This window comes from Schistocerca piceifrons, chromosome 3 (assembly GCF_021461385.2).
Source record: "Schistocerca piceifrons isolate TAMUIC-IGC-003096 chromosome 3, iqSchPice1.1, whole genome shotgun sequence".
NCBI lineage: Eukaryota > Metazoa > Arthropoda > Insecta > Orthoptera > Acrididae > Schistocerca > Schistocerca piceifrons.
This window is the reverse complement of record NC_060140.1, coordinates 297,843,878-297,870,726: the sequence shown is the minus strand read 5'-3', so window position 1 is coordinate 297,870,726 and position 26,849 is coordinate 297,843,878.

The window sequence follows — 26,849 nt, the reverse complement described above, 5'->3', positions numbered from 1 at the left end:
GGTCGACCAAGGGTGTGATACGACTGGAGCTGTAAGGCACTTGTTTTTTAATCAAAGGCACAACTTGTGACATCGCAGGACCAACTTTTCATCTCCGGACTACCGTAATCAGAACTACCACTACAAGCGTGACACATCCTTTATAGCACTTCCCCGACGAATCTCTGGAAGTGCTTCGAGCCCCGAACCTAAATCATATCAACGGTACCTTGGAACGGAACCCGACCGACTTCACTCATTGGAAGAGCTAGTAACAGCTCAGAAAGGAGACATTACTGCAGAACAGATCCTCCATTAAGTGCAACCAAATTTTCGTGATCAACACCACAGAGTCATTGTGATAAATGTTTCACGTTTAGATACCATCGTGCCCTGGACTGATGTAGCAGAGAAGTCACGGGAGCTTAACGCAAAGAGCCTCAAGGTAGGACCCGGCTATGAGTTCTTCCATAAGAAATTGACTGCGTAAGAAAAGTCGCCTGGGTCTCGTGATACGGGAATTTACCACACATTCAAGCCCCAGATGTGCAGCCAGGGCTGTAACTCCACTGCTACAGTGGAAAGACAGAAGGCATTGTGGCTGTGACAACAAGATTGTCACCCGACCAAGCTTCGAACCTCGTTTCTGTTGTGGCTTAGGTGCAGGAAAACGATGCTCTTTGATAACAGTTGCTGGCCGAGCCCACATAAATACTGCCGACTCTGTCCAGGCAGTATCAGTCGCTGCCCATAGCCAGTTATACTAGTAATCATCCTGAAAATAGGTCATCTAGCTGCCGCACTAGACGATGTCATCACGAAGCTCCGGGTTTGCCTGTTGCGTTTAAATCCAAATGCCACTGTGGGTCGAACTGGTCCCATCTAGTCATTATGATCTCTATAATAATGGTTCTTCCACCCACATAGAGCTCAGGTCACCCCCGACATTATACACTGGACAGTGGAGCACTGTAGAGGCTGTTTGCAGACAGAACTTGGCCAGACGACGTTGTAAATTCGAACCATATGGTCAAATGTCAACTACTTTAAATCAGATTATAGTGTTGGTGTGGACTTTCTCACACTATACGAGATATGGCTGGTTCCATTCGAAAGTAATCACCAGACGCGTTAAGACATGTATCCCATTGGATGAGAGACGATCAACTTGTGTTTCGTAGAAAGCTGTCGGCTACTGTCGGATCCACAACCGCATTCACTCTTGCAATTATTCATCCGGCTGAAACCTTTCTTCAGGTTGCCAAAGATGTGGAAATCCACTCAAAATTACCCAGGAGCACGAGTTGCTTCCTGTTGACCTGCCAGCAAGAGAGACCTCTGATAAGAATTTCTTGCTCGCATGGAAGTGGACAATGACTGGCCGTGGAAGATTTTGTGGACAGACGAAACTCACTTACATCTGACATGATATGTCAATAAACAGAATTGTCGAATATGTGCAACGGAAAATCCACACACATATCAACCAGAAAAGGTCACTGTGTGGTGCGAGTTTACGTCATCATTTATCATAGCTTCATATTTTGTTTCGAAGAGACAGGTCCTTCCGGTCCTGTTACCTGTTCATCACTGGTAAGCGCTATGAATGTCTTTTTGCAACCACGTCATTCCAGCTCTCCAACAGCGTGGATGTGTGGATGGGATCATTTTTATACAAGATGGCGCACCTCCGCACATTGCAAATCCAGTTAAGCAGCTGTTGCGCCATTTCGGAAATGCTAGAATTATCAGCCGCCATTTCCCTATAGCCTGGCCGTTCCGATCACCTGATCTTAATCGGTGTGACTTCTGACTATGGGGGGTATATGAAAGATGTTGTGTTCAGTGTTCCGGTTGCTAACGTAGCTGCATTGAAGGCACGCATTGCGCAACACATTTTGAAAGTCATTCCGAAAACACCTGGATCAGTGTGGAACATGCTGTTCCTCGATATTAACTTGTATCAGAAAACGGTGGACAGCATATTGAACATGTTTTGCTCCAGTCACACGGAAATTAATAACATATTTGATTTTGATTGATGCTTTCTATGCGGTTTTGGCCTCAGGACAATTAAAAACCGATGTGATTGATGCTTTTTATGCGGTTTTTGGTGTCAGGACAATGAAAAGCCGATTTTTCCCACCCGATGTGATATGACCTTTCCGTGGTGGATGGGCTTACGTAACAAACAGATCATACCTGTACTCCCATGGACACTGAGTGGTACAGTTCGTTTAACGTCAAACGTAGAACTTAGGCATTGTTGTATGATTCATTTGTCATTTGTAGTCGACCACTATTAAATTGTGATCCTTACAGCGTCATCTATTGCTACATTTTGTAACTATTTATTTTTCTTCTGCCGTACGTTTTCCCCCCTTCTCCGATAATATTCTGTTGCAATTTGACGTCATTCTGACCAGTGGTGTTATTTCACAGCGGTTTGAAAGTTTAATTGTATTCACCATGTAAATCTTATCAATTAATAACCATTAGTTTCGTCTTTTTCATATTCATCTCGAGGTCGAAACATAGGCTAATAGTCTTCACTCTGGAGAATATATCGCTAAGTCCTTTTTCACTTCCTGCAATGAGGGTTCTACCATCAGCAACGAGTGGACTGTAGAATTTCCTCCCATCAACTGAAATTCCACGACCCCAGGCATCTAGTGCGTTCTCGGTGAGTACTCTGCATAGACGCTACAGAGATGACAATGTACAACCTTTTCTGACTACATTTGTCGGAAGGGGAACACTACAAATATTCCAGAATGAGATTTTCACTCTGCAGCGGAGTGTGCGCTGATATGAAACTTCCTGGCAGATTAAAACTGTGTGCCCGACCGAGACTCGAACTCGGGACCTTTGCCATTCGCGGGCAAGTGCTCTACCAACTGAGCTACCGAAGCACGACTCACGACCGGTACTCACAGCTTTACTTCTGCCATTCTGGAAACATCCCCTAGGCTGTGGCTAAGCCATGTCTCCGCAATATCCTTTCTTTCAGGAGTGCTAGTTCTGCAAGTTTCGCGGGAGAGCTTCTGTAAAGTTTGGAAGGTAGGAGACGAGGTACTGGCAGAAGTAGAGCTGTGAGTACCGGTCGTGAGTCGTGCTTCGGTAGCTCAGTTGGTAGAGCACTTGCCCGCGAAAGGCAAAGGTCCCGAGTTCGAGTCTCGGTCGGGCACACAGTTTTAATCTGCCAGGAAGTTTCATATCAGCGCACACTCCGCTGCAGAGTGAAAATCTCATTCTGAAAACATCCCCCAGGCTGTGGCTAAGCCATGTCTCCGCAATATCCTTTCTTTCAGGAGTGCTAGCTCTGCAAGTTTCGCGGGAGAACTTCTGTAAAGTTTGGAAGGTAGGAGACGAGGTACTGGCTGAAGTGAAGCTGTGAGTACCGGTCGTGAGTCGTGCTTCGGTAGCTCAGTTGGTAGAGCACTTGCCCGCGAAAGGCAAAGGTCCCGAGTTCGAGTCTCGGTGGGGCACACAGTTTTAATCTGCCAGGAAGTTTCACTACAAATATTGATTATCAACCTTCATTGTTGCAGTAAGGCTGTTATAAAGACGGTTTTTGTCAGTAGGACCTGCAGCATGAACTACGTCGAAAAAGGACATTTTACAAGAAGTCAATTCCATCAACTACAATGTAATATTTCTTTGCACAACAAGTTTTCCTGTCGGATTACAGTATCATTTTTTTAAAGTGCACGTCCAGTCGTAGTCTAAGATCATATGGCAGCCAGGGGTCAACTGTGAGCTTATTGTTATAATTATTATTATAATCTTTAAAAACATAGTATCTAAGGATCCTAACTGCCAAATAACTTTAAAACAACTATTATCACGAAAAATTTCATATTATAAAACTGGTAGATTATAATAACAGTAAGCTCACAAGCGGCCCCTGGATGCCATATGATTTTGAACTCCACCAAGCAGTGTAAGCCGAAATATCTACTGTGACTGACTTCTTGTATAATATTACAAAGACTTTTTTAGTAATTCTGCCAGATGTTCCGGAATATAGACACAACTCACGTCATTTTTCTATTATATTCCAAAAAGTCTAAACTGCCACTCAAGTAACTTCACCTGTTATAAATCCTGACTGTTCTGTACAAATCTGAAAGTCCAGGATTTCCGTTAGGCGTTGACTCATTATAAGCAGAAAGACTGTGCTAGTATGTGATTTTAAGGGGGGTAGGACGTCAAACGGGCCTACTTGGAGCAGGAGAGGCATCACAGGACATTTTAATTTCCAGTGTCTATACTTTTACAAATAAGTCATAAAACTTTGTCAGCATCACCAGGAAGGATTCAGGATTCACACTCATTTCAGTGCCGGCCGCGGTGGTCTCGCGGTTCTAGGCGCGCAGTCCGGAACCGCGCGACTGCTACGGTCGCAGGTTCGAATCCTGCCTCGAGCATGGATGTGTGTGATGTCCTTAGGTTAGTTAGGTTTAAGTAGTTCTAAGTTTTAGGGGACTGATGACCACAGGTGTTAAGTTCCATAGTGCTCAGAGCCATTTTTGAACTCATTTCAGTGGAAGTTCGAAAACATAACAAAATAATTTTTTTTACGTGTGAACCTTCATCATTTTTTCACTTACGTACGGCTGCATTTGTTGCTATAGGTACACTTTTCTTCATAAGTTAGAGAGATTCTTCGATGAATTTTGCACAGCATACATACCATACTTACAGGTGTATGAAACTATAGAATTTATTTAATTTATGAAAAAACGAATGAGCTGTTATATTTTAAACTTTATGTTTAGAAAAAACACAAATTGTATAGTTAATTACCTCAATTTTTACCACAGTTTTTAATAAGTGTGGAAAATTCTAGAGTTTCATACACCTTTAAGTATGGTTTGTATGCTGTGTAAAATTCATCCAAGAATCTCTCTTACTTATGAAGAAAAGTGTACCTATAGCAACAAATGCAGCCATTAGTAAGTGAAAAAAAATGATGAAATATCACATGTAAAGAAAATTATTTCGTTATGTTTTCGAACTTCCACTGCTATGAGTGTGAATTCTAAATCGTTCCTGGTCACGCTGACAAAGTTTTATGAATTTATTTGTGGAAATTAAATTGTCCTGTGGTGCCTTTCCTGCTCCAAGTCGGCCCTTTTGACGTCCTACCCCCCTTAATGCTGCAGTTCGAAAACTGGAACGGTCCCATAACTGAACCTGTTTTGTGAAGAGGAAGCGGAACAAATGCAGTCCAGTCTTTAGGCCATTCACCGGTTTTTTACGCCGTACTACGTACTGAATGCGAAGCACGCATGCTTTATTCTCCTACTCGCTAATAGGCGCGTATAAAAACGTGACACCGGCCACGTACCGCGTGCTGTTTGTGCTCCGTCGCGCCTGCAAACGCGGTCACGCCGGGTTCCCAGCGCCTGCCCGCCATTTGCATAGCAGGCGAACCGCCCCTTCCTTATCCTCCTCATCGCGGCGTCTCGCCGTCGCACCGCTTCGCACCACACCGAGGTCACCGCAGACGTAATGCACTTTTACGTAAGAGCCCAGCGCGAGCCAAGAGCAGATGTCGCCTCGTCACTGTGACTGCGCGATTCTCTCGGTTATTAAATCACTGTCAGGATCAGGAAACTACCACTTACCTTAGAAGAGCACTAGGAAAATGATAGCGTAATGACGCATCCATGTAGCTTTACTGGACGTTGTAAGGCTATTAGGTTATTTTTTGGTATTCACTGAAAGTGATGTGAGCTCTATTTTTATTTGATGTATCTTATTTCATATTTATACAGTGGATATTTTTCAAACAGACGGCTTCAGTTGTCAATACGTTACGCCACAGGGCTTATGCGTACAACCAATATGACCTTTGGTTGTCAGTAGCACTGTCGTTGCCTGTGGCGTTCAGAGAGAAGTTATGTGAGCGAGTCGGGTATTGGTCATTCTGCCGTGCTTCTGAAAATCTAGCAGAACACAGCGATGAGAATGGAGCGGATGTCGCGTATTGAAAATATCATTATGTAACGACCGATTTGAGAAGTGTGAAGATTTTCAGATAATGTCACTTTATTACATGCTCGCACGTACACTACTGGCCATTGAAATTGCTACACCACGAAGATGACGTACTACAGACGTGAAATTTAACCGACAGGAAGAAGATGCTCTGATATGCAAATGATTAGCTTTCCAGATCATTCACACAAGGTTGGCGTCTGTGGCGACGCCTACAACGTGCTGACATAAGGAACGTTTCCAACCGATTTCTCATACACAAACAGCAGTTGATCGGCGTTGCCCGGTGAAACGTTGTTGTGATGCCTCGTGTTAGGAGGAGAAAAGCATACAATCACGTTTCCGACTTTGATAAAGGTCGGATTGTAGCCTATCGCGATTGCGGTTTATCGTATCCCAACATTGCTGCTCGCGTTGGTCGAGATCCAATGACTGTTAGCAGAATATGGAATCGGAGGGTTCGGGGGGGTAATACGGAACGCCGTGCTGGATCACAACGGCCTCGTATCACTAGCAGTCGAGATGACAGGCATCTTATCCGCATGGCTGTAACGGATCGTGCAGCCACGTCTCGATCCGTGAGTCAACAGATGGGGACGTTTGCAAGACAGCAACCATCTGCACGAACAGTCCGACGACGTTTTCAGCAGCATGGACTATCAACTCGGAGACCATGGCTGCGGTTACCCTTGACGCTGCGTCACAGACAGGAGCGCCTGCGATGGTGTACTCAGCGACGAACCTGGGTGCACGAATTGCAAAATGTCATTTTTTCGGATGAATCCAGGTACTGTTTACAGCATCATGATGGTCGCACCCCTGTTTGGCGACATCGCGGTGAACGCACATAGGAAACGTGTATTCGTCATCGCCATACTGGCGTATCACCCTGCGTGATGGTATGGGGTGCCATTGGTTACACGTCTCCGTCACCTCTTGTTCGCATTGACGGCACTTTGAACAGTGGACGTTACATTTGAGATGTGTTACGACCCGTGGCTCTACCCTTCATTCGATGCCTGCGAAACCCTACATTTCAGCAGGATAATGCACGACCGCATGTTGCAGGTCCTGTACGGGCCTTTCTGGATACAGAAAATGTTCGACTGCTGCCCTGGCCAACACATTCTCCAGATCTCTCACCAATTGAAAACGTCTGATCAATGGTGGCCGATCCACTGGCTCATCACAATACGCCAGTCACTATTCTTGATGAGCTCTGGTATCGTGTTGAAGCTGCATGGGCAACTGTACCTGTACGCGCCATCCAAGCTCTGTTTGACTCAATGCCCACGCGTATCAAGGCCGTTATTACGGCCAGAGGTAGTTGTTCTGGGTACTTATTTCTCAGGATCTATGCACCCAAATTGCGTGAAAATGTAATCACATGTCGGTTATAGTATAATATATTTGTCCAATGAATACCCGTTAATCATCTGCATTTCTTCTTGGTGTAGCAATTTTAATGGCCAGTAGTGTAATTTATGAGTTTGTGTAAGGTAGATTTTCGGTGATTTTTCTTTATTGGTTTGGGCCAAGCTAGTTTGATTGTCCAGACGTGAAGAAACATAATTATCTGTTCACGTGGCCTATACCCAGAATTATAGTTCCACCACTCCTTTACCATTTCAGTAACGCATTATATGGCATAAAAATATTTTTTTAATAAGAAATAATTTCTGTAGATATAGTTGTAATTGTTGCGAAATCAGAGTTTCGCAAAACAGTTCACCACTTTCGAGCACATGATGTCAAATTAAGTACCTTTCAGGGATCAATTTTCAACCTCTTTTTATCTGACAACCAGTTTCAGCGTTTTACTGCCCGATCTTCAGACCCCTGACCGACGTGTAGAAAAAAATCTACCTCGGTTGTGTTCAAAACAGGGGCCCTATGTCTGTTATATTAAATTACTTGTCTCACCGTCATCTAAGTCGTTTCCGGTTTTTTTAAGTTAATAAGAGTCATCTTGTGTACATAAATGATCTGACGGATAGGGTGGGCAGCAATTTGCGCCTGTTTTTGCGCCTGTTTGCTGATGACGCTGTGGTATACGGGAACGTGTGGGCATTAACTGTCTGCAGAAAGGTACAAGATAACTTGGTGAAAATTTCTACCTGGTTTGATGAGTATTAAAGGAAGATATCGAAGCGATTCAGTCATGCTGCAAGATTTGTTGTGGTAGTTTCGATCAGCTCGCAGTTATTACGGAGATACTTCGTGAACTTAAATGTGAATCTTCGCGATAAAGGACGACAGCCAAAACAGTTGCAGGATAAAAATTTTTATTAAAATTCTTGATCAAGGTTTCGGTACATATAAATATACCTTCATCAGAAGTAAAACATCTAAAATTACATCATGCAATGAAGATTAATAAAACAATTGTGCCAAAGGCGTCGTCAATAACTAAGACATCTTCTCCATTTGTACAACATGACTATGGGCACAGGGTCAATGCGAACAGTTTAGCACCAGTGTGAATCCCTGGAGAGAAGACGGCGTGGAAACATTGAGAAAATTTAGAGAACTCGACTTTTGAGGCTGATTGAAGAACGATTCCACTGCCGTCCATAAACATTTCGCGCTGTAATGCCACTTCCTCGGACAAAAATGGAAAAGCAAAAAATAGCAACCAATACCCCAAAAATTTCCCCAAAACAAGTTCGAAATTCCATGACAAGTGAACAAGTAACCAAAGTTCCATTTAACACTATTATTTTGATAATAACCGGTAATTCAAACAAGAACCTTAGCCTATATAAACTCAAACTCAAATTCATTGTAAATCGCAAAATCATTATAATTAAAATTAGCAAAGTAGAACCAACGATCTCAAAGAATACCTCGTGTGAGTACTCTTTGAGAATCGTGAGTAATGGCTAAGGAAAATTTGATCCGTTGTCACTACGTTACGAGAGTTAGCCAAAGCTGGTCAGACTTGTTTGAATACTCATATATGCAGGCGCAGTTAGATTGCTTTTCGAGGATTGATTATTGCGATTTACTATGACGCAGTGAAACGAAACATTGACTTCAACTATAACATCGTTTAGAATTCAGATAGAGGACTACCTTATATTAGACTGAAGTGAACTTTTTAATTAGATAACTCGAACTCAACTCTAGTTAGGCGTTGAACAGTAATAGACAATTAACTTCATTCGTAATTGCAAATGGACTATGGAACTTGGCAATAGTTTTAAAGCAGATAATTTAAAAATTCCCCCCCCCCCCCACCCACCCACCTGGGAAAGCTTCTTCCTCACGGCCTTGTTAGGAAGTGATTGTTATTGTGAAATAAACCAACCCTTCGTGTCAATTTACGCATTTATGACTCCAAATTACAAAACGGTTTATAGACATAACTGTGATCTTTCGTGAGCTGCGATCATATTTGACCGAAGCGCCCGGCGCATATATAGAAACTCTTTGACGTTAGGAAGCAATCGCAATGTTACGACTTATTAGAGATTTGAAATTACAACCAAACTATGGGAAGGTTGGTGTCGGTGGAACTAAATTGAACTTATCATTAATATTTTTATAGCAACTGTTAAACCATCGAATATAAACGAGTTAATTACGACGAGTAGCGTAGTATTGGTCACAATTGGTGAAGTAAATATCACGCAGAGGTCGAGAGTTCAGTTCAGCACTGTTTTTTGTAAAGTCGTCTTTACCTAATAACAGTATCATCGCTCTACCGACTTCGCCGAGTTTTAGCCAGGGCCGATCAATATTAATCTATCAACTACCAACTAGAAAAACCGTTGACGTTACAACGCAATGACTACGAAGATAAGATAAGAGAAATTAGGGCCCATAGGGAGATATATAGAAAGCCGTTTTCCCTCGCTTCATTTGCGAGTGATACGGGAAAGTTCTAGCAATGATACGTGGTACCATCCGCCATGCACCGTACTGTGGCTTGCGGTGAATGTATGTGGATCTAGAAGTAGAAGATCTTTTCGTTGCATTTTGCTACTGAATAAGTCAGTTTTGCGGAGGATGAGGATGACATGAATGACATGATCAGAAAATTGCACAGAGAACATCAGAAATAACGCTTAAATTCCAATTTAGAGAACGCGAACTACTTCGGTTACTGGAGGAGAGAATGAAGACCAGACATTAGATTGTGGAATAGTAAAGTGTGAAACTTCATTTAAAAATTTTGGAGTCAATATTAGCAAAAATAGACCTAGCAAAAGCGAAATTTGAAGACTGAAAAAGATTGACAGCAAGTAGACATGCACTTAAATAATTAACTTAGCATTTGTGGATCATGGACCATGATCATAAGATGATAGTTGAAATGATCGCTATAGCAAGCAGAAATCTACTAATTCCAGTATTGCTGTCCCCTATTTTGACCAGAAACGAAATGGAATCTTCCTACACGTCAGTCAGGAGCCTGAAGATGGCGTAGTAAAATGCTGAAACTGGTTGCCAAATAAAATAAGGTTGAAAATTGACGGCTGAATGGTATTTAATTTGACAGCTTCTATCAATCAGCCGAGTCCCACAACCATTTTTTAAAAGATGGACATACAGAGACTTTCGAGCAGTTCCGAGTTTCGATTGTCAGATGATAAGTCATAAAATCTACTGGAGCCAATTTAACATTACAGTCAGGACACAGTTAAATCATTCACGGTCAAGCTTTGCATTTGAAATTATTATTAGATTGGGTAAAGTTTAGTTCAGACGTCATTTACTTGGTCAGACAGTCTCATACTTACCGTGCAGTGCTACGCTCGCGTATGCATCATTTAATGTTTGGCATTGTATTCAGTCAGTTTGCCTACATTAATTTACATGATATTTTTAATAAAAGCAATTTGCACAGTTTTTCTTTCAATACACGTTTTGTAATTTTATGTACATCATATATTCTGTTCGTTTTGTGTGTTGAAACTGCAAGTTAGATGCTGTGACATCACAAATTTTCTCCCCGTTTATTGCACCACACAATTTCACAGGATAGCTTATTTAGTATACAGTTTTACATTTTCTAAATATTTTTGGTGAAAGATTAATTGTAATACAGTTATTCAATTTCAGACAGTTGGCTATTTAATTTGTTAGGTACTGTTCACATGATCTCACCACTTGCACTGTTCGGGTTCACGTTCAGCACAGACACATACAAAAATTTAAAAATAGGAAACCAGCTTAGTTTACAACAACTACACACAGGAACAACATAAAACATAAAAGTTACACTTGTAAAAATGCTGTGTATGTTAATGTATGCAAATTAAGTAAAATTCCAAACATTAGATGATACACCAAGTAAATGAGATCTAAAATAAACTTTACATAAACACATGTGACTCATCATGTGGCAACGAAAACTTGGTACTTACACGGTAGTTACACTTGTAAAAATGCCCTGTATGTTAATATACACAAACTGATTAAATGAAATTCCAAATATTTGGTGATGCACAAAGTAATGAGATATGAAATAGACTAGACCCTGATAATAATTTTGTGACGTTTCATGTGGCAACAAAACGTCGGTACTGCTCGCAAGTGGTGAAAATAAAAATGTAGGACAGCAGCAAATCAGCTAAAGAAAAGAAACATTTCCCAGAGCAATGCAAGGAAAAGCAGCAATGCTAAGCACGTCATGCTTTACTTTTGAGCACATGTGTTCTGGTAAGTGCAGTGTGGCGACCCACAATTATAAAACACAACTTTCGTAAGGAGGTTATGGTAGGAACTCGACTTCATAATGAGTGAAAGAGACTAACATTCAAAAACTGTACCGTGAAACCCTGATTCCTTAACAGTTACAAACATCTGCTCGGCTAATCCCGCGCAGGTCACATCACTTATATTGAATACCAAATATAAGCTATTAACCTTATAATGTGGTGTAGGTTTGGTTGTTACAACAGTAGGCAACCTTTCAATATCTGTGGTTCATAGCAAAGTATCGACGTAATAAATCTAAGATGCACTTTACCATTGACGGCAGTGGTACAGGATGCGTTTCATTTTATTTGACGCCGTACTGTGAACTTTACCATACAGACTGCCGTAAAAGAATTATCGAATCTGATGACGGAGAGATGAATGAAATTGGTATCTACATACATTTATTCATGAGCAGGTCGTGGCGGCTCGGAAAAATGACTTCTTTCCAAATACTATTCGATGGATTGAACGGGTGCTCACCTGAAAACAATATTTTTCCACTCAGTACTCAGTGTCGGTGTCCACCTGCTTCGTAATCTGAGATACGGGGAAATGAAAGTAGTACAAAGAGCCAGAGAATGTATACAGCCCAAAAGTAGAATTATGCATCAGATTCGTAGATTTGAAGCAAATTTTGTGTAATCTTTACCCAATGCGAACGTTCTGATATTCTTATCACGCTAAACAATGTAGAGAAAGCCTATGTTTCTGTTTTCCAACAATAATATTCGCAGAGCAACTATCAAGAAGGTGAACTGCTGATACTCTCCCGGAGTATTTCGTGAAATACATGGACGGCTCCAAAACTAGAGGTAATGGCAGAGTGTTCAGATTCGGCTTACAAAGAAGTGATTTCGCTTCAAGGTGAGAGTTCTGTTTTTTGATACAGAACGGCACAGTAAAACGTATTTTAATATAACGGATCGTCGAAGCTTGTTCGTAGGTATGCAGATCCAGTCACTACTGAAGAAAATTAACCCACAGATAATGGACATTACGGAAGTCACCAGTGGAAACGAAAATCTAACGTTGGAGGTAAAATTTACGTGGATCAAATAACACGCTGACATTATCTATAACGAAATAGTCGATAACCCAATGAAGACCACGGCTTGAAAGGGCACCTTTCAATGCATTTAAGTACTGCCACATGAACTAGTGACTGTGTTACACAGAAGAGGAAAACCACTGTGGGAAGACGAATATGAGATATCGAAACGCAGTACACGGAAATACAATCAAAGATTCTCTGGAAGCCGTAGTTCTACTCAGTTAATTGAGTATAAAAGACTGATGAGTTCTAGAATCGGCGTGAGATTTAGTCACGAAGTATCCTGCACCCACCTTAACTCAATACACGAGCGATATATCCCTTTCAATGGTTGTTATGTGGTAGCAACATGAGTTACATTTTCTTCGTTATAGACTACAAGAAAACCAGCAATCGGATATCTTTCCACAGTTAATCAGATACCACCAAGAAATAACCAATAATAAGGCAATTACCATTCCTCAAAGTAATATACTCATTTTTAAAATATTTATCAATTTACAAATCAATGTCACTTTGTTCCGTAAAGTCTAGTCAATCCCTAAAACACTGGTAAGTAACTGTATGGCCAGCAGGCTGAAAACAAAAAAAAAACCTATGTGAACAAGTCCAAAACCGTTCAATTCCTCCAGCGGTGACCCAAAGAATGCAGTGGGCAAAGCTGTAATGCCTGTTTGAGCCGTGTAGACATGATGACAGTCCTGCTGTGGTATTTCACTCCTCCTAGCTTTCTACCCTCTCCTACCGCTTGGTTCTATACATTAATAACACTTTGTACGAGACGGAATTTAATGAAGATACAAATTTTTATACGGAGACTGGTCGTCCTGTCTCGTTCAAATCCCCTCACACGCTGATATTTAACGTCGATGATGCACAACGGCACTTGTTTCAGTTTGACTGGACTTTGAGTAACACTGACATTTTCGCTCACACAATAGAAATGTGTGTTGCCCTGTATGAAGACCAAGGGCGAAGGAGGAGGAAAGCCACATTTTCTCATAGTCGAGTAAAACAAACTTTTAAAATAAAAAAAATATTTGGAAAGCAATATAAAGCTGCATTGAGACAAAGTACAGAATAATTTAATATTATCATACAATGAAACGTAATAAAAATAATGGGTAGCCTTTTGTTACAATATATTGAACATAAAGAGAGAAACCTTTCAGACTTCCACTCTTCCTTCCTTAAAGCCATGTATGTCATCAAAAAAAAGCAAGAACGAGGGATGTCAACCAGAGATGCTTAGTACCAAGTTGTCTAATGCAAACACCTTACATTCCTCTATCCGAGGATACCTAGGACACTTCAGCATGTTCATGTTCGTTTGTGCAATAGGACTTAACAAATTAAATGTTTAGTTACAGACAGGTATTTCTTTTCTTCTATCGAAACTGTTATCAATCCAAACTCTCTATCTATAACCGGAATAATAGAATATATTTACTAGAGACGTAAAAATTCTCCTTTCATCCTGCCTGCCCCTGTATCCTCCGCAACCGGTATAGCAGCTCAACCTGCCGCAACGGAGAGATATGAGTACGTGTGTACTGAAGCACAGTGATTAAAGCAGTCAAATTTCGGTTTCCCCAAGTTTGGAAAGCTTCACGGGACCCGTTCAGCCTGCTGCACCTGACAACAGGCTGCTCTATCGGTCTAACGAGACTAGCCACGTAATCTGCATAGGTAGTTTCACTGCGGCTCATTTATCATTACGGTGGGAGCAACAAAATGAACAAACCAGATTTAAAGGAGATTGAAGAGAAATTAAGAATTTGGGAGTATATACCAGTCAAGAAAGAGAGCCCAAGTCCAGTAGAGGAAAAGCTGTCGTTTGTTTATAAGGCAGCTTGAAATAAGTCAGTAGGTGTCTCGCATTGCAAACTGTGTAAAAAGTTACTAAACAATCATTCGGGAATTTCGAATATGTTTCTAAATTCGACCAACAGTTTCCTCACTCCGTGAATATTTCTAAGGAAGGCCAAGACTTCGTGGCTGACTACTGTGTGGAAATGCGTGCTAAGGACTTGAAGCCATTTAGCGGTGAATAGGTTTCTAAATTTAGGGGAAACATTGACTCAAACAGGAAACCAATATGGCTCAGTGCGTGATTAAAAACTACATTTACCGAGCGAGGTGGCTCAATGGCTAGCACACTTGACTCGCATTCGGGAGGACGACGGTTCAATCCTGCGCCCGGCCATCCTGATTTAGGTTATCCGTGATTTCCCTAAATCTCTCCAGGCAAATGCCGGGATGGTTCCTTTGAAAGGGCACGGCTGACGTCCTTCCCCGTCCTTCCCTAATTCGATGAGACCGATGACCTCGCTGTCTGGTCTCCTCCCCCAAACAACCCAACCCCCAATCCAACCAAACTACATTCTGGTGGTATGCAACGTAGTCGAACAAAGTTTAGGCTGAACGAAAAGGTTCTTGTGTCAGACATTTACTTTTTAGGCTAACAAACGATAAATGGACTTCGTGCTTTCTAAAAAATGGTTCAAATTGCTCTGAGCACTATGGGACTCAACTGCTGTGGTCATCAGTCCCCTAGAACTTAGAACTACTTAAACCTAACTAACCTAAGGACATCACATACACCCATGCCCGAGGCAGGATTCGAACCTGCGACCGTAGCAACTGCGCGGCTCCGGACTGGAGCGCCTAGAACCGCACGGCCACCGCGGCCGGCCTTCGTGCTTTCTTAAATGCACTTGAGGAATTTAAAATTAACTATTTTGGCTACTTAGAATAAATTCGGCGAACCCGATACACACATACTTCACAATTCAATTAGAAACGGAAATACTGAGATCATATTTGGCTGGAACACACCAAGGACAACAGACTAATGTTGTAAAAACTAAACTTCCAAAACCTAACTTTAGTGGGCGTTACAGTATAATAGATACCTCCAGCTTCTTAGCTTCAAAGGACCTCGACTTTCAGAGATAGTTCTATTTACGACAGGTAACATGTATTAGAGGTGACCTGATCATGGTTCGAACTGAGGCTAGCCAACACTAGTCGAAAGGGTGTGTAGTTGCAGAGAAAACCGTTCATGTAGAAACAAATAAATCAGGCCAAAATATGTCAAAAAGACAAAGGAAAAAGCGGACAAATAAAATTCACCATTTTTCTGGCCTACAGTGAGTCAAAATCGATACATATTTACTAAAGCCTCGTCTTAGCTACTCGAGTAAAAAAAAGTGTTCATCAGGTTCCGAACCCTACAATGTAAGCATAAAGAATGAACTGCTTCGTAGCGTAGCACACGGGGAAGACGGGCAGGCAAGCAAGATTCCTTTGGCCGGCTTTGGTTGGGCATAGCTAGGCTTTAATGGAAATAAAGCAACTGCAAGCTTTGCTGGTAAAGTACTGCAGATTGCGTGCCTGGTTAACAGGAAAGTATGAACAGGTTAAAAGCGGAATGCTGCTGTCGCCACTATTTAACATGAAGTAACATCATGAAGCCTGCCGAACAGGGCCTGGTTAAGGCAACGAAAGCCACCGTTTAGAGCAGCAAGCTAAGAGCAACACCAGAAGCGAGAGTATCTGTTAAATTTCTATAGAGGCCGCATGATAATTATTGGCGGCCGCTTATGGTGCCTGGTTGATAGGGCGCTCAAATTCGAGGTTACTATGCGGTGTGTATCACAGTTTATGTTGAAAACTGACACGGGTGAAAGCGTACGAGGAAAATCGGGGCAGGAGTTGGAGGGGGGCGGCAAATGATACGTCGCTTGTGTGGGGAAATGTTCACGATTCCGCTCTGCTTACCAAATACTTGTTCTGCTCATTGTATGATTCAAGATGATAGAATTAACGCAGAATTTCAAGTCTAACTGCTTTAGTTGCCCAGACAAAATAATTTTAACTATTACGATTGCAGGCTACTTAGTTTTCTTTGACAAGTAACATGTACATCAGACCGATCTGGCCCGCATCTCGTGGTCGTGCGGTAGCGTTCTCGCTTCCCACGCCCGGGTTCCCGGGTTCGATTCCCGGCGGGGTCAGGGATTTTCTCTGCCTCGTGATGGCTGGGTGTTGTGTGCTGTCCTTAGGTTAGTTAGGTTTAAGTAGTTCTAAGTTCTAGGGGACTGATGACCATAGATGTTAAGTCCCATAGTGCTCAGAGCCATTTGAACCATTCAGACCGATCTTGTCTCTTTTCTTTTCTGTTCATAAATCTTTGAATCTTCTTCTGAATTCTTTGAGTCCACCAAAACAAGTGTGACACGTTTGTATCAGCCAACAAAATCATAGTCAAGGAAACACAGAACAAAGTAACCGCCGTGAACAAACTGACGGTGTAACTACACAGCAGCAAACAATAACACCTGGTAAGTGTCACTGTACTGCTACCCTACGACACAGACATTTCTTTTTAACGTTTCGTCCGGCTCTCTTTCTTCGGGGTACATCTAATCTTTCCTCGCTTACAAATCTAGAGTTACCTGCTTTTCGACCTATCAATAAAAGCTTATTCATCGTACTGCGTAAAATCTGCGCCCTTAATTCCAGCCACAAACTGACTAACCTGTCACCGCGTTCCATACCCATCGCATACACGTCAACAGCAAAGTGGCAAATTTATTTATTTTTACGAACGCTTATTGGACATGTGTGGCTTCTGAGAAAACCAGCACCCACCAATAGACAGTCAGTTACCTATAGAACAATTGCTTTTCCTGCATTTCTCAGATAGCAACGGCTGCTAATCGCACACTGTAAGGTGACCGTTTTCTTATCGGAGAAAGTCGGTTGAATTCGGGCAACTGTGGACGGTATACGCTCGTTGCCAACCGCAGCTTCGCAAATTTTTTGTGCTCCATAGTAATAACCAGACACTGTGAAAATAATATAAGCTGATTGCCCTGCGAGAAGAAGGCGGGTCTTGTCCCAGTAGCTAACGATCTCATGTGCAACAAGCAGATCGCAAGCTTTTGCTGGCATCAAACTCTGCAGTCTTAGTACAGAAATAATAGCGTCTCCGTGCTAGAGGTTGTTGTTGTTGTTTTTTGGGGAAGGAGACCAGACAGCGAGGTCATCGGTCTCATCGGATTAGGGAAGGAAGTCGGCCGTGCCCTTTGAAAGGAACCATCCCGGCATTTGCCTGGAGCGATTTAGGGAAATCACGGAAAACCTAAATCAGGATGGCCGGACGCGGGATTGAACCGTCGTCCTCCCGAATGCGAGTCCAGTTCTAACCACTGCGCCACCTCGCTCGGTCCCGTGCTAGTGTTACGCGTAAACGTCAGACGTATTCGTACAAAAAATTACTGTCTTAACGTTGTGCTGTACTGCTGAGTATCTTAATACGGTAAAGAAGAACCTTAATTCGTTGCAGGTTTCGAGTACAAGGATACAATTCAATATTTTTCAGAGTATATTTACAACATTTTATCGCTGAAATTGTGTAGTGTCAGTTTAGTCAATATCTTTTTTATGGCTCCGTACCCCAATCGGTGAAAACGGAACACATATAGTATCACTACGTTGTCTGTCTGGCTGCCCTATTGCTAAAAACCCTCTTTCACAGCGACAGGTTGATGTATGCAGTTCAAATTTATATCACATACTAAGGCCCCTGAAGTTACCTTGGCGGTGTAACATCCTGAAGCTTCTAAGCTAATGCAATCAAAAGGTAGGGCCATTAATGTCACATGTTTTGATACTCAACAAATCATGTATCAAAACGTGTAGGGTACATCCACTGGGCCTAGAATCATGAAATTTAGCAAAGAGGTAAGTTACACAGAACGACTAAATGGAAAAATCCGAAAACTGTTACTTTGTACTTACATCACACAAAAGTATTTTATTCTTGTCATTTCTTATTTAACTCTCTGTTTGTCCGTCTGTTGAGACCGTTTCTCTCGCGAACAGGTTGACGTATCAAGTTGAAAATTAAGTCACATACTAAGAGCTATAGGACCTATCCGTTGTAATGAATGTAAGCTTCTAAGTCAATGCAAACTTAACATACATGTACGTCACACATTTTTATACTCGCGAAATCACTCATCAAAACCTATAAGGTACTTCTCATTGGCCTAGAATCATGAACTTTGGTAAGAAGCGGATTTCTACAGTACAAACAAAGGAAAAACTCCGAACACTGTAAATTTGTAATTACATCACACAAAAAAAAGTTTTCAGGCCAGACGAGTATAGGGCAATGTCAACAGCAGAAGAAAACGGTATAAAAGAAATAGGGCTTGTTATGGATAGGAAAATGATGCAGAAAGTGAGTTATTATGAACATGTGTGACATGGTTGTTATCATCAGAATCGAAAGGAAAGCAACACTGACAACAGGAGTTCAGTTATACATGCCGACGTCGCAAGCAAAAGACGAAGCGAAAGAGAAAGTATCTGAGGATACGAGTAATTCAGTACGTAAAGGGAGATAAAAATCTAACGGTCAAAGTGAATAGGAATGCGGTTGTAAGGGAAGGAATAGAAGAAAGGGTTACGGGATAATATGCACTTGGTAATAGAAATGAGAGAGGAGAAAGACTAATTGAGTTCCGCAATACGTTTCAGCTGCTAATAACGAATACTCGGCTCAAGAATCACAAGAGGAGGAGCTGTACTTGAAAAAGGCTGGCAGATACAGAAGATTTCAGTTGGATTACATAATGGTCAGGCAGAGATTCCGAAAACAGATGTTATATTGTAAGGCATACCCAGCAGCCGATATAGACTCAGATTACAATTTAGTAATGATGAAGAGTATTTTGAACTTTGAGAGACTAGTCAGGAAGAAGCAGTTGGGTTACGAAAGGTCTAAGGAATGAAGACATACACTTGAAATGAGAATATAGATTGTGATATGATAAATAACTAATTAGACATTTCAGTTGAAGGGAAGTAGATATCTCTAAAAAGGGCAATCACAGAAATTGGAAACGAAAAAGTAGGTATAAGAAAGGTAGCTGTGAAGAAACCGTGGGTAGCAGAAGAAAAAAGTGTTCAGGCAAATTCAGTAATGCAGAAATCCAAGTCACGTAGGCACTTCTGAGTTGCGGTTGATAATGGAATCAAGACTGAAGAAAAGCAAAGACCTACTCGTAGCATTCATCGACCTAGAAAAAATGTTCGACAATGTAAAATGATGCAAGATGTTCGAGATTTTGGAAAAAGTAGGGGAAAGCTTAAGAGAAAGACGGGTAATATACAATAATAATAATATATAACAATAATAATAATAAATAATATATAACCATGACGGAACAATAAGACATCAAACCAAGAACGAAGCGTTTGAATTAAAAAGGGTGCAAGGCAGGGCTGTAATCTTCTGGTCATACTGTTTAGTCTACACATCGAACAAGCAATGACGGAAATCAAGGAAAGGTTCAAGAGTAGAATTAAAATTCAAGGTGAAAAGACATCGACGGTATGATTCGCTGATGACAGTGCTATCCTGAGTTAAATTGAAGAAGAATTACCTGGTCTGTTGAATGGAGTGGAAAGTCTAGTGAGTAAAGGATGTAGATTGAGATTTATTCGAAGGAAGACGAAAGAATAAGAAGTACCTGAAATGAGGACAGCGAGAAAACATCAGAATTGGGAATCACAAAATAGACGAAGTTAAGGAATTCTGCTACCGAGTCAACACAATAACCTGTGACGGACGGAGCAAGGAGGACATAAAAAGCAAACTAGCATTGGCAAAAAGGGCATTCTTGACAAGAGAAGTTTGTTAGCACCAGACACAGGCCTTAATTGAAGGAAGAAAATGCTCAGAATGTGCATTAGGAGCACAGCATTGTACGGTAATGAAACAGGGACTCCGGGAAAACCGGAACAGAAAGTGCCGAAACAAAACCTCATAACTCAATCTCTCTGTGAAAAGCTCATAATTCCAGTAAAGAGTAACTCCATTATCAAAGAGAGATTTGAAAGTGCATGGATTTCTGCACTCTGTTGATAACTAGGCTTCTACTATATAGTTACACATGTACCAACATTATCTGTATCGCTTTATACATTTTTTATTATACTGTTTTTTGCTTCTCCCGTAAAATTCAACAAAATGGAGATACGAGGTTTCCATTGCGTAACACCGATTTGAGATGTGGTGCTCCAGAAGAATATCGAAAATTAGGTGATCTGATTAAGGTAAGGAATGAGGAGTTCTCCGCAGACTCGTCGAGGGAAGGAATATATGGAAAACACCGACAAGAAGAAAGAACAGGATTGTAGGACTTCTGTTAAGGCATCAGGGAGTAAGCTCTATGGTACTGCAGAGAATCGTAGAGTGTAAAAACTGTAGAGGGCGACATAGTTTGGAATAACCCAGCAAGTAATTGAGGACGTAGGTTGCAAGTGCTACTCTGAAATGAAAAGATTTGTACAGGAGAGAAATTCATGGTGGGCCCCATCAAGTCCTTTAGAAGACTGATGATACCTATCTTGCAGCGAACGTGAAGGACAGCCTGTTATGTACAGTTCAGTCATATCAAAGGCCTCCAAACGCACAGAAGACTTCAAGACACAGCGATCAAGATCATTGTAACCGACATCAGATACTGTAGATAGCGTTAGTACACTTGAGCGAACTGCGGCCAGGGTTCAGCAAAAGAACACTACCGTTCGATTTCTCACGGTCTCTCCCGAAGGTCGCTGATCATCGCAGCTCATAAACACGGCCATCGGCCTGCCAAAAGCACGCAGGCTTTTCCGCTCATCCACTGGGGTGAAGTCGGTCCGCAGAAATTGGGTCCTTAGACATCTTACGATATATGGAGAGCAAACTGCTAGTCTGGTCTTATAATGTATATAGTGCTGAATAAATGTGTGCAAGTCATCATGGTCTCGGTTATTCGCTAGACTCAATCCGTCAAACTATGGACCCCAGCTAGCTGTTTTCAACTGAGAACAACCTGACCGAAGCTGTCGCCGCCACCACATGGCCCAGGATCTCAGTCTATCAGGATTCTTGATATATGAACTTCATACAGCTGAGTGTTTCTAAACTAAGCTGGTGAACTCGAAACGTCACGGCCTGTGCTAACCATTACAATATCATCACTGTTACTCTTATCTCACTTGATTTGGGTGTTGTTTTCTCTTCATTCCTAGCAGTTCCGCTAATTCCTTCCTCATGCAAGGGTCTAACGTACGAAAGTATTTTGTATGTGTGTGTGGGGAGGGGGGAGATTGGGGGGTGGGGGGCACTAGTTTCCAGGTGGTTTTGACTCGGACTTAAAAGGTGGCAATCATTGAACTAAACGAGAAAATACGTAAATTAGTTCCAAACTGTGACGTGCACGCACTTTATTCAGCATGAAAACGTCGCTACAGGTATTCTTATTTACGTTGTGACACGTTGGCGATAATGTGGAGCAGACGAATAGTGAAATTCTACCTGACCCGCTGAAGTGTCGCAACATCTATGTTGTCGATGACCTCCTGAATGGCAGCTCAGCAATGGCTTTGGGGTTATTACTGTACACTTTGTCTTAAATATGCCCCCACAAAAAGGAATCGTGTGTGTTCTGGTCCGGAGAATATGGCCACCAATCGAGACCCATGGCAGTAGCCTCTGGATACCCCAGAGCCAGAATGCCCTCCTCGAAGTGCTCATCCAGGACATCAAACACTCTCCTGCTTCGATGGGGCCGAGATCCGTCTTGCATGAACCACACCCTGTCGAAAGCAGGGTTACTTTAGGTAATAGGTATGAATTCATCTCCAGAACCTTCAAGTATCATGCGGTAGTCACCAAGTCATCAAGGAATATCGCACAGATTATTCCATGACTGGACATTGCACATCACAGTCACCTGTTAAGGGTGGAGAGACTTCTTTACCGCGAAATTCTGGTTCTGAGTCCCCCAAATGCGCTAGTTTTGTTTATTTACGAACTGATCCAAATTAAAGTGGGCTTCGTCGCTAAACCAAAACACACTAATTCCCATCATGCCCCGCGGCCAACCGTGCGGTTTGAACGTCCTAACGGAAATAGTTCAGAAGTTATGACGATTCCATTTCATATAGTTCAATAATTGTTATCCTGTAGAAAAGAATATTTTACAGCAGAATGTTTCTGGATCTAGGAGTGGTTGTTCAGTGATTTTTCTGGTGTAATCTGCATTGTTGCCGTATTTTCTCCTTTATTCGTTACGTTTTCGTAAAATTTAGTAATTATTGTTATTATATACTTTAACTTTCTTTGAATCTGCTTCTAAATTTTTACAATGTAAAGTTACTTTCGTACTTTATAAATGACCTTTACAGTGGAACTGGCGGGAGGCCAGAAAATTTTACTGCTAACAGATATACAACAGTGGGCAATAAGTGAAGAAGGTTGACTACCCTCGGTTAGATGGATGTCAGAGCTATTGGAGAAATGATGCGGCCTTCAGCGACAGCTTGCACGTGGATACAAAGCTATTTCAGTAATGGGAAAATTACCATTGTTTTGAAACTTCCTGGAAGATTAAAACTGTGTGCCTGCCGAGGATTCGATTCTCAGGCCACTGCCTTTCGCAGTCAGCGCTCTGCTGACTGACTGACAACACGTCCTGACCACTTTACTTGCGCCAGTACCTCATGTCATACTTTCGAGACTTAAAGGAAATCTAAGGTTTTAAACGCAGTGTTTTATATTACAGTTAATGTCCGCTTTGGTGTTCTTGGGACCATTTCCGGTACTTTCCTGGGCCACTAAAGAGAGCATTCCTCGCACCTAATGAAGAGCAAATACAAGACGTGGAAATAAAATACAGAGTTGACCTATCCGCAGCTATATTGGTGTTGGAGGTTTTGTGGTTTTACAAACCAAACCACGTGATACTTTTAGTACTCTTTAGGGAGAGCTACAGTTATTGTGTTTTGATGCCGAATGGAAGCAGATGTCGTCGTAAACATTATGAGATGAGGAAAGGACGATATAGGCCTCTTTGTTATTTGTATTAGAGTCTCATTAGCATAAAATTTAAGATTAAAGTTGACAGACAGATCGTCGAGTAAATTAACCCATTAAAGATTTAGGGTGCTTTATTACATACAGAGCAAACAATGAAATACAAAATAATTTAGACCTCTAACTGTTTCTGTGGAATTTAACACACAATATTGGGACAGAAAGTCCATATAGATCCTCTACTAAAATTCTATAAAGTTATGGCTGTACCAGCACTGCTCTATGGATGCGAAAACTGGACTCTTAAGAAGAGAGATGAAAAGAGAATAGAAACATCTGTGATGAATTTCCTTAGAAAAGTGGCTGGATATACTTTGATGGATAAAAAAGGAAAGATGACATCCAAGCTGAACCGAATATACAAAACATAACTAGCATCATAAATAAATATCAGTTAAGATGAAAAGAACTTGTAGACTGTATGCTAGATAGAAGAATCACTAAATCCATAAAACAATACAAACCAAGAGGCAAAAGTTCTTTAGGTAGACCAATTTTGAAGGAGTTGATGGACAAAAAGCTCCAATTCTTGACGTACATGTAGATGTCGATTAGTACAAAATAGTCCTTAAAAACAACCACAAGAAGAACGTTCCAAAAAATGGCCTCACAAGTAGTGAGGTCTCCCGATCATAGTAGATTTGATCTAAAAGAAGAACAAAAGAAATATACATGCAAATTTTATGAAGAAATGTGTGACCGTCTAAGAGCAAAGATACTAATTCGCATATGGTATATGTTGGAATTTTTTAAATGGCATATCATTTCGGTCCAGCGATCGGTATTACGAAAGTTTTATTTTTAAAAATGGCCAGTCGAAGAGAAGGTGATGGACACTCTTCAAGATTCAGACCTGTCAAATGGGACTTGGCTTAGCGACAACCTAAGGGATTGTTCCCAGAATGAATTTACACTCTGCAGCGGAGTGTGAGCTGATCTGAAACATACTGGCGGATATTGTTGTTGTTGTAAACCGACGATGCCTCGTGAACCAGCTGCAGCGGTCTTGATCCTTTAACAAGCCGAATTCATTATCAAAGAGATCAGTGTAGGTTATCTGTGGTCTTTCTTCGTGATTGTGTTTTCAGCTTCTCTATGGCAGCCTGATTTTACGCTGTGTAAGTATAGCTAGCATGAAAGATTGTCTGAGATACAAGGGTTTCTTGACGCCGTGTTGCCTGTGTTCTTGCTTGCAACATGCTATAGGTCAGCTTTCCTTATCAAAGAGTGATGGTGCCCTTCTGTGTTTCCAGCTGTCTCATGATGATAATACATCAGATTCGAAATGAAGTGGTTATTAGAATGTCTCTATTTCCATGCAAGTTTCTTGATTACCTCGTAATGGTTATCGGGGAACTTACGAAATGTGTGTCTCCACGGTGCGTTTGCATCGTGGAGCGTTGTTTGTGATTCGTAGTATATTGTGAAGTGTGACTTATATGGAGCTACAGATACACAAATCGTGTGGTGTATCGAAGTGGAAGGCAAACCCTATAAGGGACGGTTACGTCCCTGTCCAACAGTGGTTCACAGTTTACACAGAAAACCATATTCAGGGCGACCAAACAGCGACTTGAATCTCGTTTCTCTCCAACTCTGGCCCATCGTCGTTTGCTCAGACAACACAACTGTTAAATCTGTTGTGATACGAAATCAGAGCAAGCCCTATCTACAGCTATCTACGGAAGATAAGTCGATGTATCTGCCTTCGTTGGATATACTAGTTCATTTATGTCGGATAAAGAAAGGTGTGATACAAAACACGCCTCTCCACCACCTTCTCTCAGCTGCTTACGGATTGGCCTTTGATAATGCAGTCGCAGGGTGTCACAGTTTGTTGGGAGTCATGGACTGTCATTAGGCAGGTCTTTTGCCACTCTTCCTAGCAAACTCATTTCCTCTTCTACCCTCCACAGACCGACCCTACGAAAACATTGTTCCTCCTACCATTCCTTACAAATTTAATGAGCATTACACACTGAGGTTACAGAAGCCATGGAATAGTGAAATGCACCTACACAGACGACCGTAGTATCACGTACATGAGATATAAAATGGCAGTGCATTGGCGGAGCTATCATTTGTACTCAGTTGATTCATTTGAAAAGGTTTCCGACGTGATTACGGTCGCACATAGGAAATTAACAGACACTGAAAGTGGAATGGTAGCTGGAGCTAGACGCATTGGACTTTCCTTTCGGAAATCGTTAGGAAATTCAATATTCCGGGATCACAGTTTCAAGAGTGTGCCGAGAATACCAAATAAGCCATTGCCTCCCATCACGGATACACAGTGACTAATAGCCTTCTCTTAACGAGCGAGAGCAGTAGCAATTGCGTAGAGTTGTCAGTACTAACGAACATGCACTACTGTGTGAAATAACAACACAAGTCAATGTGAGATTCACGACAAATTCTGGCAATAGACGACCGACGCGAGTGTTTTTACTAACAGCATGGCATCGCCTGCAGTGCCTTCCGGGGGCTCGTAACCATATCGGTTGGACCCTAGGCGACTGTAAAACCGCGGCCTGATCAGATGAGTCCCGATTCCAGTTGATAAGAGCTGATGGTATAGTTCGAGTGTGGCGCAGACACCACGGAGCCATAGACCCAAGTTGCCAACAGGGCACTATGGAAGTTGGTGGTTGCTCTATAATGGTGTGAGCCTTGTTTACATGGAATTGACTGGGTCCTCTGGTCGAATTGAAGCGATCATCGACTGGAATGCTACTTGGGGACAATTTGCAGCCATTCATTGACTTCATGTTCCCGTATAACGACGTCGTGTCACCGGGCCACAATTGTTCGGGATTCGTTTGAAGAGCGTTCTCGACAATTCGAGCGAATGGTTTGACCACCCAGATCGCCCAACATACATTCCATCGAACGTTTGTGGGACATAAATCGAGAGATCAGTTCGTGCACGAAATCCTTCGCCGGCAACGCTTTCGCAGTTATGAACGGCTAAAGAAGGTGCTGGGCGCAATATTTCTGCAGAGAACTTCCAACGATGTGTTGAGTGCATGTCACGTTGAACTGCTGCACTACCCGTCACGAATTTAGGAAGTTTCCCGTGATTTTTGTCTCTGCAGTGTAAAAGAAAGTACTTGTTTGCGCTAATGTTGTGTAACATTTCTACAAAATTATTCATTTACTTTT